At 40.2% G+C, this 17071-nt stretch overlaps 1 pseudogene; it reads right to left on the minus strand.

Moving 5' to 3' along the window:
* Positions 1 to 1020: 1020 nt before the first annotated feature.
* Positions 1021 to 1617, minus strand: LOC114686443 (annotated as a pseudogene).
* Positions 1618 to 17071: the final 15454 nt, after the last annotated feature.

Below are 17071 nucleotides of genomic sequence, written 5' to 3' on the forward strand. Positions count from 1 at the left end.
TTTTTCCTTTTTTCTTTTTATTAGAATAGAAGAGGGAAATATGGTGATATTTTATTTGTGCTGAAATGTGATTTTATTTGTATGTTAATAAATAAAGTTGCCTGGGGATCAGAACTAAAAGCAAGCCATTTAGCAGAAGTCCAGTGGTGGTGGCACATGCCCTTAATCCAATCACATATTAGCTAGAGTCTGTGAGTGGTCAAGGACAGTCAAGAGTGGTGAACCGAACCTTTAATCCCAGGACCAACCATAGAGACCTGGAGGTCTGAATAGACAGGCATTGATGAGGAAGTCATATGGTTGGGTTTAGAGCCAATGAGACGGCAGAACAGAAAGGTAATAAAAAGAGTCACACAGGAGAAGGTCTCTCTCTGGGGAAGCAACGACAGTGAGTGGTAAGCTAAAGGCTATTCGCTAGTGCTCTGATCTCTTGGGCTTTTAACTCTATTTGGCTCCGTGTTTTTTACTTAATAAGACCATTGCTTTTCCTGTAAAGGTAACATTGAGTTTGTATCTGGCAACATCTATAAAACCAGTTGCTTTATTCCTGGAATCTATCACCTGTCTCCCAATATCACTTCCCTTTGGGCCAGAAGACATCTTTATGGGTTGTGGTGGGACACTGGATTATGCAGAAGCCACTAATGAGATATTTATCTGCTTTAAGTAATATGCAATTTTTTGAATTTTTCCAGAAAAACATGAAAATGTGATCAACCACTTTAACTGAACAGAAGGTTAGACCATTACCAGTTGATCTTTTAATTGTGTTCTGATTTTTTTAAGTTTCAAAATCTCTGATGTTTTCTAATTGCACACCACAGAAGGCAACTAGATTAAACATACAAGGTTATTTTAACAGATCAGCCTTAGTGTCTGATTCATTTGGCATGTCCTTAGTAACATTCAGAAGAAAGCCATTAGGAATAAGTCATACTTTTCAGAGAAGTCTTAGGAAAGTGCTTACAAAAAAAACAGAGGCAAGATAGGGAGAGAGTATCCTGCTAATTACTGACCTCCTCAGAGAGTAACAGACACTTTCTGGGTAGTTTCTGGAACTTTCATATGTAGGAAAGAATAGACATGGGGCCAGATATTGTTGGTTTCAGTTCCATAGAATATTTCCAACATCCTTTTTTTTTTTCTGGTAATATGGCAGGACTGGCTCTGTCTGGGCTTCCTTTAGTCTCTGGTCACTGTCTCTGAGGTTCTTCTGTTAGGTCATCAGTGCCCATAGTTTTCGGAGGGTTGGATTCAATCTTGTACACTCAGCACTGGTGGGGTGAATTCAATCAGCAGTAATAATTTGTGTAATGACCTCAAAGGACACGTTGATGTTTACCACTCTATCTATCCATGGCTTCTGTCTGTGGAAGTGTCCTTGGAAAACCATCCAACAGTTAGTTACATTGGGTGCGATTTTTCAGTTTGTGGAAGGCTAGTCCAATCATGACATCATCTGTGATGAGCTTCCCTTGATCAATGAAAGTCTTGGTCAACACAGTGGTTTCTATGCTCTGTAGCATGTTCTGGCAGAGCAGGACCCCACTGGAGAGGTGCTTCACCTTGAAGTGTTTGGTGATAGAATACCACACCCTTGCCAGAGCCCAAGGCCCCCAATGATCACTATGCACAGCAGTCTCCCTAACAATGCCCCAATGGTGAGAAATGGTGGTCCAAGCTTCCCAGCTGCTGGTCTGTAGCCTGGCCTCCCCATTCATAGGCTCCACAGCCCCAGAGGGCTACTTTGTAAATTTATAAATGTGAGTCTAGAAATAAAAGTAAAGTTGTGAAAGAACCCTTTAAATCATGATTCAGCTATTTTTCAAAATGGTGGATTTTTTTAAATTTTTAATTACTAAATACTGATAGTTTATATTCATGAGATATAATGTTACATTTTTATATCTGTCTCCTCCATCCCCATGCAGCTTCCATACTCAACCCCTGCTATCTCCACACTGTTCTTTGAATCTGAGTTCAATCTGTTCATATTCTATATACCAGCAATGTCACACACTACATGTCTTTCATTGCCTGGCTTGTTTCACTTAATATATTGTCTTATTCATGTTTCAGATGGTATTTCAAATGTGCACATTGTTTCTCTCCATTTGTTAGGATGGTGGCCATTATTGGGCCATTTCTGTTTCTTTCCTAATTTGAATAATTCTGGAATGAACACTCATGGAATATTATTTTAAGATGTATTACATTCATTTATGCTACAGAATATTTGTTTAATGATGTAAAGATGTGTTGCATTCTTTTCTCTTGTATTTTGTTTAACTCTGTAGAGCTGTGTTACTTTGCCTGTCTAAAAGTTACTTTGCCTGATTGGTCATAAAGAACCAATAGCTAGGCAGGAGAGGGATAGGCAGGGCTTCCAGGCAGAGAGAATAAATAGAAGGAGAAAAAGAGAAGAGAGGGGAGTGAGAAAAAGAGAAAAGAAGGAAAGGAGGATGCCAGGGGCCAGTCACCCAGCCACCCAGCCACCCAACCAGATATGGAATAAGAAGGGAAGAAAAGATATACAGAAATAGAGGAAGGTAAAAGCACAAAGGCAAAGGTAGACAGGATAATTTCAGTTAAGATAAGCTAGCTAGAAATAAGTTAAGCTATGGCAGGACAATCATAAGGAAGAATGAGTCTCTGTGTGATTCTTTCAGAGCTGGGTGGCAGGCACCTCGAAAGATAAAGAGTAAAAACAACACCTGCAGAGCACAGGAGCGCATTTTACAGTGCACTTCCTCTGATTTCGGTGTTTGGGGAAGCTGTATATTTTTAGTAAATAATGACTGCACTCAGTGCTTCCTCCCCCTAAGACAGCATAAGAGTTAATTTTTCTGTTCACCCTCATCAGTACTTGTTTTCTTTGGGTTAGAAAATTTTATTGACCACATTGAACACATAAGATACTTAAATCTTAGCTTGTGAGGCTTCACGAAGAATTATAATTATTGAAAACAAAACTTATAAATAAGAGCAGATGAAAGATTTATAATAAAACAGCTAATGAAAATTTAATCAAGTAAACAGTCAGATGGACCCAAATTAATTTGAAGATCTATAGAGTTGTGCTTAATACTTTAACTTGGGAAAGAAAGGAATTTTGACTGAGATTCTACCTCTAATTAAATGAACAGCTACATTATACCAAATAAAACGAAATTGAGAGGTCCTGTAATTTTGTGCCATCTAAACAATAAAAAATAGAGAAAGTTATTTGCATTAGTCAGTTGGTTGTTGCTATAGCAAAACATGCAAGGCTTGATAAAGTATAAAGCAAAGATATTTTTATATTTTATTTTTATTGCATTCATTAATTTGTATGTGCATGTGCATGTGCATGCACATTTGCCATGGCATATTGGACTTTAGAGGACAATTGTAAGAAGTATTTCTGCTCTATGCGTTTCTAGCGCCTGAACTCATGTGGTCAAGCATAGCAGTAAGCACCATCTCCTGTTGAGCCATCTCAATGGACCCCTCAAAGTCACATTAATTTAGTTTTATGTGAGGGATGGACACCTTGGTTGTACTGTTCATGCAGATATTGTGTGTGTGTGTGTGTGTGTGTGTGTGTGTGTGTGTGTGTGTGTGTGTGTAAGCAAACTCCAGTTTAAACACTGAGTGAGTCACCTCTGGAGGAATCCTGCTGTTCCACCAGGATGGATCCTAGGATAGAGATGGGACATATCCTAGTAAAGGAATATAAAACAGCTTTCACTAAAACTTCTAAGGAGAAGCTGTGAGGAGTAACTCTTCTGGAGTTGTGACAGTTGAAGGATGATTGGTAGCTATCTGTGGCCATTGGGGAGACTTGCTCAGCAAAGACCAATGCTCTTCATGGCAGAAGAGAAAGACAGAAGGCTATTTTCAAATTTGTGACTATGATTTTCCTATTTGGGCAAGCAAATGCATGGTCCTATTGCATTTTTTCCTAAATTGGGTGTTACAGAATGTACAGATAAAACTGTCCTCCCAATGAGATATTTCTCCAGCAGCCAAAACAGCAGAAAAGCCTCTTCACCTTACATTCTCCATGGTCCTCTTTGTCATGCTTGTCAAATGCCTCTTAGCCTACATGCTGTGGGGTGTGTGTGTGTGTGTGTGTGTGTGTGTGTGTGTGTGTGTGTTCTGTGCTCCTAATGTAAGACTGTTGAAAGCAGGTAATTATATTTTTAAATGTGTTTTACACAGAAATGTTATCATTTTAATAATGAGCAAATTGTTTTTTTTTTTTTCTTTTTCTTTTTTTTTTCCGAGACAGGGTTTCTCTGTGTAGCTTTGCGCCTTTCCTGGAACTCACTTGGTAGTCCAGGCTGGCCTCGAACTCACAGAGATCCGCCTGCCTCTGCCTCCCGAGTGCTGGGATTAAAGGCGTGCGCCACCACCGCCCGGCTGAGCAAATTGTTTTAATTTATTAACTATTAACTAAACACCTAGTGCCTCAAGTACTTTGCAACATAGGAGAAAGAGACATAGGAGAAAGAGACAACAAAAATAGCTAAGGTTTCTGCTTTCCCAAAGTTTCAACCAAAACTTTACCAACTGGTCTTCAGGATGACTTTCAGGTCATCCAACTCTATGTAGTTGAATTGTTTCAATGTAAAAGAAAGTGAGTTCATTAGAGCCAAGAAACTGTGAAGCTTCTATTCTTTGGGCACAGCAAAGAAAACACTTGGCAGCACTTTATGGACATCCCATCACCATAAGGGATGCTTACTTTTTGCATGCTTACTTGTATATTGCAAGCAAAGTGTTTGTGAATAAATCATTTTATTCACAAATATTTGCATATTCACAATATTCACATATTTATTCACAAATGTTTAAATATTTACTTAGTACTTAGGGCTCTTCTTCAAAATCAACTCCTTTTTGCAGATGCTTCTGAACTTTTGGTAACTTTATGTTCTAATAAATTCATTAAAGTTAAAAGTATCATAGGCCAAAAATTCATTTAATGTATCTAGCCCACAGAACATCATAACATATTAGCTTACCTTAAATGAATTCAGAAAACATGTGTAGGCCTACAATCAGGTAAATTATATAAACTGCAGATTCTATAGCATTATTAAATGCGCATTTTAGTCACATTTGCTGTGACAAAATATTTGACCAAAAAACACTTAAGGGAGGGAGAGTTTTAGCTCATGGTTTTAGAGGTGTTAGTCTATCATGGGTAGGGGAGGGGTGATAGTACAGAGCATATCACAGAGGCCAAGAATCAGAGAAAGTAGGGCTATAGGTAGAGACTGGGGTGAGATAAAGTCACTAACACAAACCTCTTAGAGTCTTCCTTCCTCTGCTAGCTCTGTTAGTTGTCTCTCTGTGGTATTTGAAAGCATTCTGACTTTTCTATATCTACCTTACTGATTTTAACCCAGATTCTGCTTTGAGTCCTGTTGGGGTTGGAATGTGAACTGTTCCCCACAGGCTCACTATTTGCACACGTGATTCTCAACTGTTGCTGCTGCTTAGAAAGGTTGTGGAACCTTTAGAACAGGGAGTCTAGCTGGAGGGCATGACAGGCCTTGAGGTTTTACACCCTGGCACTACTTCCTGTTTACTCTGGTTTCCAAGTGTGTGTGTAACCTAATTAGCCAGCTGTCTGTTCCTGCCACAACACCTCCCCAGATTGCTGCCCTGTCTTCTTTGCCCCAGTGGAAACATAAACCAAAATAAACTCTTTCTCCTTGAAGTTATTTTTGTAGGGTAATTTTTCACAGTAACATGAAAACAAACTAAGATGGTGGAGTCCAGATCATTGTCTTGCAAATGTCCAAGTGGTCCTGACTCTACTTACTGTTTGTTGAGGCCTCCAACCACTGAAACAGTTCAGACAAGCACATGTGACCCAGAAGCTGCCTAGGTAATTCTTTGATATGGTCACTACAAAAACAAAGGAAGTTACTTTCCAGTTCTCGTCTTTAAACAAATTTAGAATAGTAGGTAAATGGATCTATAAGCACATCACTCCATATTCAGTACAAATGGTTGGTACAGGGTACAAAAACAATATGTAAGACTGAATGATTATCCAAGCACTCAGGGTGCTGAGGCAGGATTGACATGGGATCCAGGACAGCATGGGCTATAGTTCAGGAATTAGACAAATCTGGCATGATGGTTCATTTTGATTGTCAACTTGATGAGACTTAGAGTCATCATAGAATCAAACCCTTAGGTGCCCATGAGGGCTTGTCTAGATTAGGATAACTAACATGGGACGACTCACCTTAAATGTGGGTGGTCACCATTCTACATGCTGGTCCAGGGCTTAAAATGAGAAAATAAGCAAGCACTAGCATTCATCATTCTTTGCCCACTGTGTTCAGTTTCAAAGTTCTTCTTTTTCACCCATGGAGGTGCACAAATATTCTCATTCTGGCTTTTTCCCCATGAAATAGGTCCCTGTGTGTCCTCTGAGGCTTGGATTGTTCCCATTCAACAGTGCTTACTCTGTGGTACTCTGAAAGGTCTGAAGCTCTATTATTAAAGGGGGCAGTACAAGGTCTCCCAAGACTGTCCTTTTTTAAAATCGTGTTCTCTTAGGCTCAGAACTTAGCTGTGAGGCACAGAGCACTTGGAAATGTTTCTTACTGAGACATGATGAACAATCTATTATTTTGCTTTTCAGTTTGTGTGCATATAGATAAAAGTATGAATATGCTTTGTGTTGTATCAGATTGTATTGCTTCATTCCTGCTAATGAGGATAGAATATTCCCCTAGACCTGGTTACCAAGAGAGTAATGGAAATGTCTCCTGTTCCCTTGCTTTATGAAACAAGGAATGGCATTAGTATAAAATGAATTTGGTTTGGAATTTGTTTTGACTTGTCATTTAAGCCTGTCATTAGGCTTTCCAAATACCTTTCAAGGTCAGACCCATGCTTATTCTCTTGTATTACAATAAAGAGGAGAGATCTTGTTACCAGGGAAAACGTACCAATGAGGGAAGCTAGGGCCAGACATCTGGTAGGCTGAAAAGGGATCCTAGACCATGCAGAGACTTCACATGGTAGCAGATGATAAGTGTATTTAAAACAAAGTGAGCTTAAAAACCAAGGAACAAAACAGAAGAAGTGAGTTAGAAGCTCCTAGAGAGAGCAGAGGTTTCTGTGTGTGCTGCTTTCCAAATGAAACTGATAATCCATTTCCTCCTAGAGACAAAGTGAGGTTCAACTCTATGCTAGGAGACTGTAAAGTGGCAGAGCATTGAGTGGGCAGCATGTTGATGGGAAGGAGCACATGGAAAATGGAAAAGGAAGGACAGTCAAACCCATGATCTTACATGTGCTTTTTATGTTAAACCTTGTCAGTATTTTACCTCTTCATGGAAGCACGATGAAAATGCATATGGTCAAAGGTAGCTGAATGATACTGCTGAGAGATCTGTGGGAAAATGACATGTTTTTTATATGTGGTAAAATAACAGTATGATTGAAACAAGCAATCTCATGCTCAATTTTTCAGAAAATATTTTAAAGAGATATTATTTTGCTAGCATGACTTAGGTAGCTTGTCCTTTCCTCATTTTTTCAAATGATTAGGCCCAGAAGCCCAAAGCTGTCTCTAGCATATGCAAGGAATGTAGACTAAAGAAGGTTTAAAATAAAAGAACTAACCAAGTATAAAATATTACTCTGTGAGCAAGAATTTCAGCAGCCACCCACCAACAGGAACTTTGTGACCAGCTGTGAAGCACACCTGAACTTAACAGCAACTGTTATTGGATAATCCAGCCAAGGATCCTGATCCATCTAAATATGCAGCTGGCATGGAGGAAAGTGAGGATGTCAGTCACAATGACAACTATACACCTGTCTCTGAAAGTGCCAAACTCAAGCATGTTTCTAATGTGTTGTTTATTGTTGGGGATTCCTATTTTTCCCCAGTGACCTTCTATGAACTTCCAGCTTATATATCACTTACTCTTGGAAACCTTTCACAATTATCCTATAGATGAATCAATGAGAAAGATGACTGAAAATGAAATCCATCTTGATACACACAAATGCTTTTTATTTATGTATTTATGTATTATTTATGTATTTATGTATTATTTATGTATTTATGTATTTATTTATATTACATCATGGCTGCAGTTTTTCCTCCCTCCTCTCCTCTGAGAACTTATTCGCCTCCATCCCCCTGCTTTCCCACCCTTCAATCAACTCCGTTTCTGTTCAGGAAAGGGCAGGTATCCCATGGATATCAACAAAACATGGCCTATCACATTGCAGTAAGGCTAAGCACATCCCCTTGTATTGAAGGGTAACCCTGCTCCCACTGTTAGGAGTCCCACAAGAAGATTAAGCCATACAACTATAATATATATGAAGTGGGCCTAGGTCAGTCCCATGAGGGCTCCCTGGTTGTCAGATCTCTCTCTGAGCCCCTATGAGCCAAGGTTAATTGATTCTATGGGTATTGATAGCATTTAGACACTGGCCTGCCCTTAGGATCCTGACAGAATACACCTCAGCTGCAGCCACTAAGAGCACCCCCTCTGTACATTTGCTAGGTTTCCTTACAAAAGGTAGGCCTTGTACACATCCTGTCTCTCTCTCTTTCTCCACTTTCAACCCCAGGGACTGGTCTCTGTCCCCTCCCCTCAATAAACCTCCTATGTGGGCCCTATTGTATGGTCTGACTCCTTCCCATTGTTTTTAAAACACAGCATTGGTTCTCTGACCTGGAAGGCTCTCCTGGCAGTCTGAAAGGTGTTGGGACCCTGGAACCTGGTCCACCCCCAACAGCCCTACTTTCCCACCTAATGGATTGCTGGGATTCTCCATTCAACAATAACAATTTGTAATACCCCTGCTTTTGGCCATTTCCCAATAATGATGCTTTCTTTCTTGAGCACAGTCCTCACCTTCTGGCTTTTCTCGTAATTCTGGTACCAGACGACTGTGGCTCACTCAGGCTCCTAGCCTATCGTCCCCTGCTTTTTGGACGATGGTCCACTGAACAGCTTGTGCCTGCTCACTGGTCCTTGCTAAATCTCTGGGATGCTAGAGATTCCAGCCCTTGGACCTTCTGTACCTCACTAATGGAAAATGCGCCTACCTCCATAGCACCTGATTTAAGGGCTTAACGTGTCTGCCTTTGCAGTTAGACTCGTTCCCATAAAATGGCTGCTTACCTGCACTCCATATTCCGGTATTTCACAGGACCTTTGTAACTTCTTCCACTTATCCAAAAGATGGAAGGGGTACCCTACTTTCAAGCTTTCTCTTATCATGTCTCTACTACTCCGATGTAGCCTTTCACTCTTTTGCTCCCTCCCTCCCTCAGACCTCTTGTACTAACTCTGTTGTGCGTGGCATGTGTGTTTAGTGGCATACCTTGGCAGGGCCCACCAAAGGTGCCACTTCAGGCTACCTGCCTGCTCCACCCGCAGCAGATCTGCTCTCTTCCACCTGCAACAAATCAGCTTCCTCATTCGCCAACAGTTGTGCCTTCCATTCAATACCAACAATTGGGTCTCTGGTGGGGCCACTGGCCTCTTACCATTCCCCTAGATGTGAGGCTTCATTTCTCAAGCACAGTCCTCACCTTCTAGCGTTTCCTGAAGTTCTGGTACCAGGCGGCTGTGTCTCTCTCTGGATTTTAGCCCTCAGCCCCTGTTCTTGTGTGACAATGTACTGAACAGCTTGTGCCCACTTAATCTGATCCTCCCTGGATCTCTGGGACACCAGAACATTTAGGCCTTTATATCTTCTCTCTGTTTCAACCTTGGGAACTGTGTCATACACCTCCTTGCTCCCATTGCGATGTCTTTGGAAGACCCACTGACCATTCTTTAGACAAGGTAGTTGGGTAACTGAGAAAGAATTCCCCACCTTCTTCCCTTCTCTTTGTTCCAAGATCGGCTTGTGTCTGTCTATTTTTCCCTCTCTAAATGTTCTGTTTGCTGCAACCTGTGAACCAGAGATGGAGAAGCCAACTTCATCTTGCTCAGCACATACCAGTTCTCTCTTTCTGTTTACTCAACTCTTGTTTAATTCCATGCATATGTGCATGTAATTATTAACAGCAACCACGTGGTGGCTCTCCTCCATTTTGGCTGGTGACCTCATCATGATTCCTTGTGAGCTCCAGGGAGTTGACTTGAATCTATCTGAACAGCATCTTGCCAGATCCCAGAGGTGCCCAACTGCTCCACAGAGCCTAGACAATGAAGTGAAACAGCCAACTACTCCAGGACATCACTAGCACCCTAGTTTTCTCAGGTCCCCCAAAGGTGATAGATGCTCCCCCCCAGGCCAGCAGGAAGCAGTCTTGAGAACTTGGCACCCTCATTCCCTCCTCACCAGCTACCCCTTTCTAACTCCTCACCTTATTATAATAAACAAAAGAGAGGAATGTTAGCATTTAGGCATCTGTCCTGGCCTGCCCTTAAGGTCCTGACAGGATATACCTCAGCTGCAGCCACTGAGTAACCCCTGTGTGCATTCACTACCTTCACTTATAAAAGGTGAGACTTGTACACCTCTCTCTCTTTCTCTTCCTTCACTCTCATCCTCAGGGATCGGTCTCTGCTCCCTTTTCTCCCCTCCCCTCAATAAACCTCTTACATGGGCCCTGTTATATAGTGTGACTCCTTTCTGCCATTTAAAAAATACAACAGATTTTCTTGTGGTGTCTTTGATTCTGCTGCCTCCAACAATCCTTTCTCCTCTTCTGCAGGATTTTCCAAGTTCTACCTAATGTTTGGCTGTGGGTCTGCCTCTGTTTCCATCAGTTGCTGGATGAGAACAATAGGCACCAATCTATGAGTATAGCAGAATATCATTAGGCATCATTACATTGATATTTTTCTCCAGTTGTTTATAGTTTTATCCTAGGTCTCTGGGTCATCTAGCCTGTGGGTCCTGGTACTACAGCAGTGTCAGGAGTGGGCTTATTCTCCTGGCATGGGTTTTAGGCTAGACTAGCCATTGGTTGGCCACTCCCTCAGTCTCTAGGCCACCCATATCCCATAGGCAGGACAGGCTACGGGTTGAAAATTATGTGGTTGGTTTCCCATTTCCTCCACGTGTTGATATTTTGTTTATACTCTAACAAAAAAAAAAAAAAAAAAGCTTGCCCGAACATCAGAGGGCAGAGCCAGCCACAGAATTAGCCATAGAGGTTAGGCTATGGTGGCACACACCTTTAATCCTAACAGTTGGGAGACAGAGGCAGAGATCCATGTGGATCTCTGTGAGTTCAAGGCCACCCTAGGCTACGTAAGATTAATCACATCTCAAAGAGAAACAAGAGCCAGGCAGTGGTGGCACACACCTTTAATTCAAGCACTTGAGATCTCATACCTTTGCTAGCAGTATTTGGGAAGCACACATGCCATTAATCCAAGTACTAAGAAGGTTGAGACAGGAAGTGATATGGCTGGGCAGAGAAAGTCATATAAGGTGGGAGGAGATAGGAACTCAAGTCCTTTGGACTGAAGACTCAGGGGCATTTAGTCTGAGGCCTCATGGAGACGGGATCTTTCTTTTTCAGATGAGGAGTTGGAGAGCTGAGAAATGGCTGTGGCTTGTTTCCTCTGATCTTTCAGTATTTACCCCAATATCTGGCTTTAGGTTTTTATCATAAAACCATTTAGGATTCGTGCGACACCTCCACTTGAAGACTTGCCTGCTCACAGGAGATGGCCAATTCAGGCTACATATCTGCTATTGCTAGAAGTCTTAGCTGGGGACATCCTTAGCTGGGGTATACTTCCTGGGATATTGTCTTACACCAGGTCTTTATCTGACCCCAAAATTCCTCTCCCCTTTCCAGTAGTCTCTTTCAGTACCCTCCCTCTCCTCCTCCTTGACCTGATTGCTAATGTTCCTATCCCCACCCAACCTCAGTGCATTCATGAAATCTCTTCCCAGGGAGATCCAGGCATCCCCACATGATCCTTCTCATTCCTAGCCTCCCAAAGAGGAGAGGATCCACACTCTAAGTCTGTGGATCATAGCATGGTTATCCTTTATTTTATAGCTAATATCCACTTATAATTTAGTATATACCATGTTTGTCTTTCTGTGTCTGGGTTACCCCACTCAGGATTATATTTTTCCTACTTCCATCTATTTCCCTTCAAATTTCATGATATCATTGTTTTTTTAACAGCTGAGTAATATTCCATTGTGTAAATGTACCACATTTTCTTTATCCACTCCTCAGTTGAGGGACATCTAGGTTGCTTCCAGGTTGTGGCCATTAAATATAAAGCTGCTATGAAATTGTTGAGGAAGAGTCTTTGTGATATGATTGAGCATCCTTTGGGCATATGCCCAAGAGTGGTATAGGTTGGCATTGTGGTAGATTGATTACCAATTTTCTGAGAAACTGCCATATTGATTTCCAAAATGACTATACAGGTTTACACTCCCACCAGCAATGGAGGGGTGTCTTCCTTGGTCCATATTCTCTCCAGCATGAGCTGTCACATATTTTTGACGTTAGCCTTTCTGACAGATGCTGTGGGATAGTCTTTCTCTATGCTGTGAATATGTGTTGCTAGCATTGGTTAATAAAGTAGCTGTTTTGGCCTATGGTAAGGCAAAATAAGAGCCAGTCAGGAAATCCAAAAGAGATACAGGGAGAAGAGGGTGGAGTCAGGGGAGACACAATACAGCAGCCCAAGGAGCAACAAAATGCCAGAAGACCAGTAATGCCCTGGCCATGTGGCAATACATAGACTAATAGAAATGGGTTAATTTAAGGTGTAATAGCTAGCTAGCAATAAGCCTGAGCCATAGACCAAACAGCCTATAATTAACACAAGCCTGTGAGTATTCATTTGGGACCAATGAACACAGCAGCTGTAGGACACAGGAAACTTTCCAGCTACATTTAGCACTCACCATCTCCCATTGATCCACGTTGACCTAAAAAAGCTTTAAAAAGATTCCAAGTGCACAAAAACAGAGCCAAGAACAGCTTTCTAGTTCAGGTCTCATTAAGGGTTGCAGTACAGAACCACATCCTCTGGCCGTGATGGGCTTCAGTGGCAACATGACAGACTTCTGTAGTCACTCATGGGCCATGATACCAAGAGGCTTCTCCCAGTGGCTGGATGCAGGCTTAAGAGCACAACCATGTGCCACATGACAGGCTCCCACAGCCTCCTACATGGGTATTGTAAAGAGAGGATTCTCCCAGCTGCAGCCTGCTGGCTTAAGCTATCAGAACAACCTCCAGCAGGGAGCATGCTGCAGGTGGGTCAAATTTTTTCTTATATAGACAAAGGATGAAGACTCACAGTAAAAACAGATCCAGACAGAAAAACCTCTAAATGGGTCACAATATGTTTAAAAAATGTATGTGGGTTTGAGATTTAAAAAAAAAAAAAGGATAGAGAAAGTCCTTAAAAAGAAATAGAGTAATAAAAAAATAAGACAAATAAAGATGGAATATATATAGAGAGTCTGGATACTGTATATTATTGTGTTGTCTTTGGGATTTTTAACTACAGAGAGACATTTGGTTGTGGGGGCTGCTAAGTTAAACCAACACATATATTTGAAAGGTATTTTGACTTCAGAATTTGGGTCTAAATTAGGTCGCTTTGGAAAGAGGTTCTGATTTTGTTTCCCCAGAAGATGAGAACCTATGGATTGCTTCCAGGTTAATATGGTTTGATTGAGTAAGACTCCCTGAAAAATCTCCAATGGGAACAGCTGGCCTAGATGATCCAACATTTCAGACTGCCTCTGTTGCAGTTCCCTCTGAGTTTTGCATTCAGAAAGTCTTCAAGGCCCCTGGCTGAGATGATTCAGCCTCACAGACTACTCCTGTCAGAACTTGACCATAATCCTAAATTTTCTCATAGTCCCACAAAGATTACCAGCACCCCCAATCAGCAGGAAGTAGCCTAGAAATTCAAAAAATGGATTATGAATGCTTTCCTTTATTTAGGGGGTTTGGCTACAAATTGCTATTGGTCATAATCAATTTCTTTCTAAAGGAAGATAGGGGGTATGATATAGAAATAATAGGAAAAAAAGTATAGATTGTTGAATCTACTTTAATCCAAAGAACAACTATTAATCTTACATATTTTACATTAATATAGCTTTTGCTTTATTGAATTTCAGGTCAATTTTGTTATACTATATGTCTATTTCTTTTTTTTTTTTTTTTTTTTTTTGGTTTTTCGAGACAGGGTTTCTCTGTGTAGCTTTGCGCCTTTCCTGGAACTCACTTGGTAGCCCAGGCTGGCCTTGAACTCACAGAGATCCGCCTGGCTCTGCCTCCCGAGTGCTGGGATTAAAGGCGTGCGCCACCACCGCCCGGCTATATGTCTATTTCTACTCTTGTTTTTGGTATCATGTTTATGCAACACATTTAAAAATGTAATGTATAGTTAGGAAATACAAATTAATAGTCATCTATAAAAGTTAAACTTAGAGTCACGCTAATTAGGTTTTCTAGATATACAGAGATATATTTCAGATAGATAGGTAATCCTCAAACACTTCAAAGACCTATAGAATATAGCATTTAAAATGTTTTAAGAACTAGACTTTTCTGGACAGTGAGACATGTCTGCTCCTGGCAGAACCAATCTACTTCAGAGAAGATAATGGGCATTGGAGAAATTCCATATGGAGTTTACTTTCTTTGTGGCAAATGTTAGCCACTGGACAAAAAAAAAGTGCCTTTGCCTCAACTACTTGACAAAATGCTGTACAAACTGGATATTCATGACCCATAGAAAAGTGAACATTGGACTTGGCTAAAAAAAGGTGAGATAGTCTTTCAGGTTCCTGCTTTACAGAAGAAACTGCCAGACATTCTACAGGACACAGATGAAAGTGACTGATGAACTTTGCCATTAGGCAGAAAAATTTTTCAAATGTCCTGTTTCATTGAAAAGTGTACCAGTTACTCTAGGCCTATAGGCTACACATGGATGCTCCAATGTTACAAAAGAATTGTAGATGACTGTCCAGGCAGTCAGATGTCTCTGTCATTTCTAGAGTTTTGAAAGTTGCTTGCAATGTACTTCCTGTTTACTCAAGTAATATATCCTCCTGGGGTCTTTGAGGGAGTTGAAGACTAGTTAATTATAATTATAGTTTTCCTTAGTTATGATAAAAGGTAAATTATATGGAAAACTTTAGACTCACAAAAATAAGGTAGATTATAGAGTATTTTCTTTAATTTTCAAATAGACTAGATATTGTAACTATAATTCTTAACTGATAACTGTTTTGTTATATGTAATTTTACTATGCTAAAATGAAAACCTTCCTCTTTGATTAGACAGAAAAGAGGAAGTGCTGTGGGATGGATGGTCTTTTTGTATGCTGTGAATATGTGTTGCTACCATTGGTTGATAAAGAAGCTGTTTTAACCTGTGCTTAGGCAGGATAAGAGCCCACTGGGAAATCTAAAAGAGATAGAGGGAGAAGAGAATGGAGTAAGGGGAGATCTGATACAGCTGGCCAAGGAGCAACAAGTTCTCAGCAGACCAGTAATACCACAGCCACATGGCAATGCATAGATTAACAGAAATGAGTTAACTTAAGATGTAGTAGCTAGCTAGCAATAAGCCTGAGCCATAAACCAAACAGTCTGTAATTAATATAAGCCTCCATGTATTTATTTGGGACTGAGCAGCCACAGGACACAGGAAAGCTTCTGGCTACAGACAGGTGTAGGATAGAATCACAGTGTTGTTTTGATTTGTTTCCCTGATGACTAAGGATGTTGAACATTTGTTTCTTGGCAATTTGAGATTCCTATATCAACAATTATCTTTTAGTTCTCTACCCCATTTTTAATTAGATTATTTGGTTTGTTGATGTCTAGTTTTTTGAGTTCTTTATATATTTTGGAAATCAGCCCTCTGTCAGATGTGGGGTTGCTGGAGATCTTTTCTCATTATGTAGGCTGCCATTTTGTCCCAATGACAGTGTCCTTTGCCTTAGAGAAACCTTTCAGTTCCACAAGGACATATTTATTAAGTATTGATCTTAGTTTCTGCACTATTGTTAGCCTGTTCTGAAAGTTGCCTCCCTTGCCAATGCATTTAAGGCTAGTCCCCACTTTCTTTTCTATCAGGGTCAGTGTATTTGAATTTATGTTGATGTCTTTGATCCACTTGGACTTGAGTTTTATTCAAGGTGATAGATATAGATCTATTTGCATTCTTCTACATGTCAGCATCCAGTCAACAGCAACATTTGTTGAAGATACTTTCTTTTTTTTTCATTGTATAATTTTGGCTTCTTTGTTGAAAATCAGATGTCTATAGGTGTGTAGATCTATATCTGGGTCTTCATTTACATTCCATTAATCAACCTGTTTGTTTTTATGATAATACCATGTGGTTTTTATTACTATAGTTCTGTAGTTCTTGTAGAAATCAAGGATGGTGATACCTCCAGAAGTTTTTTTTATTGTACAAGATTATTTTTAGCATGCCAGTTTTTTTTTTTCCTTATGAAGTTGAATATTGTTCTTTCAAGAGATGGCTCAGAGGTTAAGAGCACTGCTTGCTCTTCCAAAGCTCCTGTGTTCAATCCCCTCTGTAATGAGGTCTGGTGCCCTCTTCTGGCCTGCAGGGATATGTGCAGACAGAATACTGTATACATAATCAATAAATAAATCTTAAAAAAAAAAAATTGTGATGAAATTTTAATTGGGATTGCATTGAATATATAGATTGCTTTTGGTAAGATGGTCATTTTTACTGTTAAACTTTCTGATTCATAAGCATGGGAGATCTTTCCATCAGTTGATATCTCTTCAAATTCCTTTTCTCAAAGACTTGAAGTCCTTGTGATACAGGTTTTTTCACTTGCTTGGTTAGAGTTATTCCAAGATATTTTATATTATTTGAGGTTATTGTGAAATTTGTTGTTTCCCTGATGTCTTTCTCAGCCTATTTATCATTTGTATATAGGAGGGCTAATATATATATATATACACACACACATATATATATATATATACACACATATATATATATATATTTACGTAATCTTGTATACGGCCACTCAACTAAGGGAATGTCAGCTATAGGAGTTCTCTGGTAGAATTTTT

The sequence above is a fragment of the Peromyscus leucopus genome, chromosome 2 (genome assembly GCF_004664715.2).
Source record: "Peromyscus leucopus breed LL Stock chromosome 2, UCI_PerLeu_2.1, whole genome shotgun sequence".
Taxonomy (NCBI): Eukaryota; Metazoa; Chordata; class Mammalia; order Rodentia; family Cricetidae; genus Peromyscus; species Peromyscus leucopus.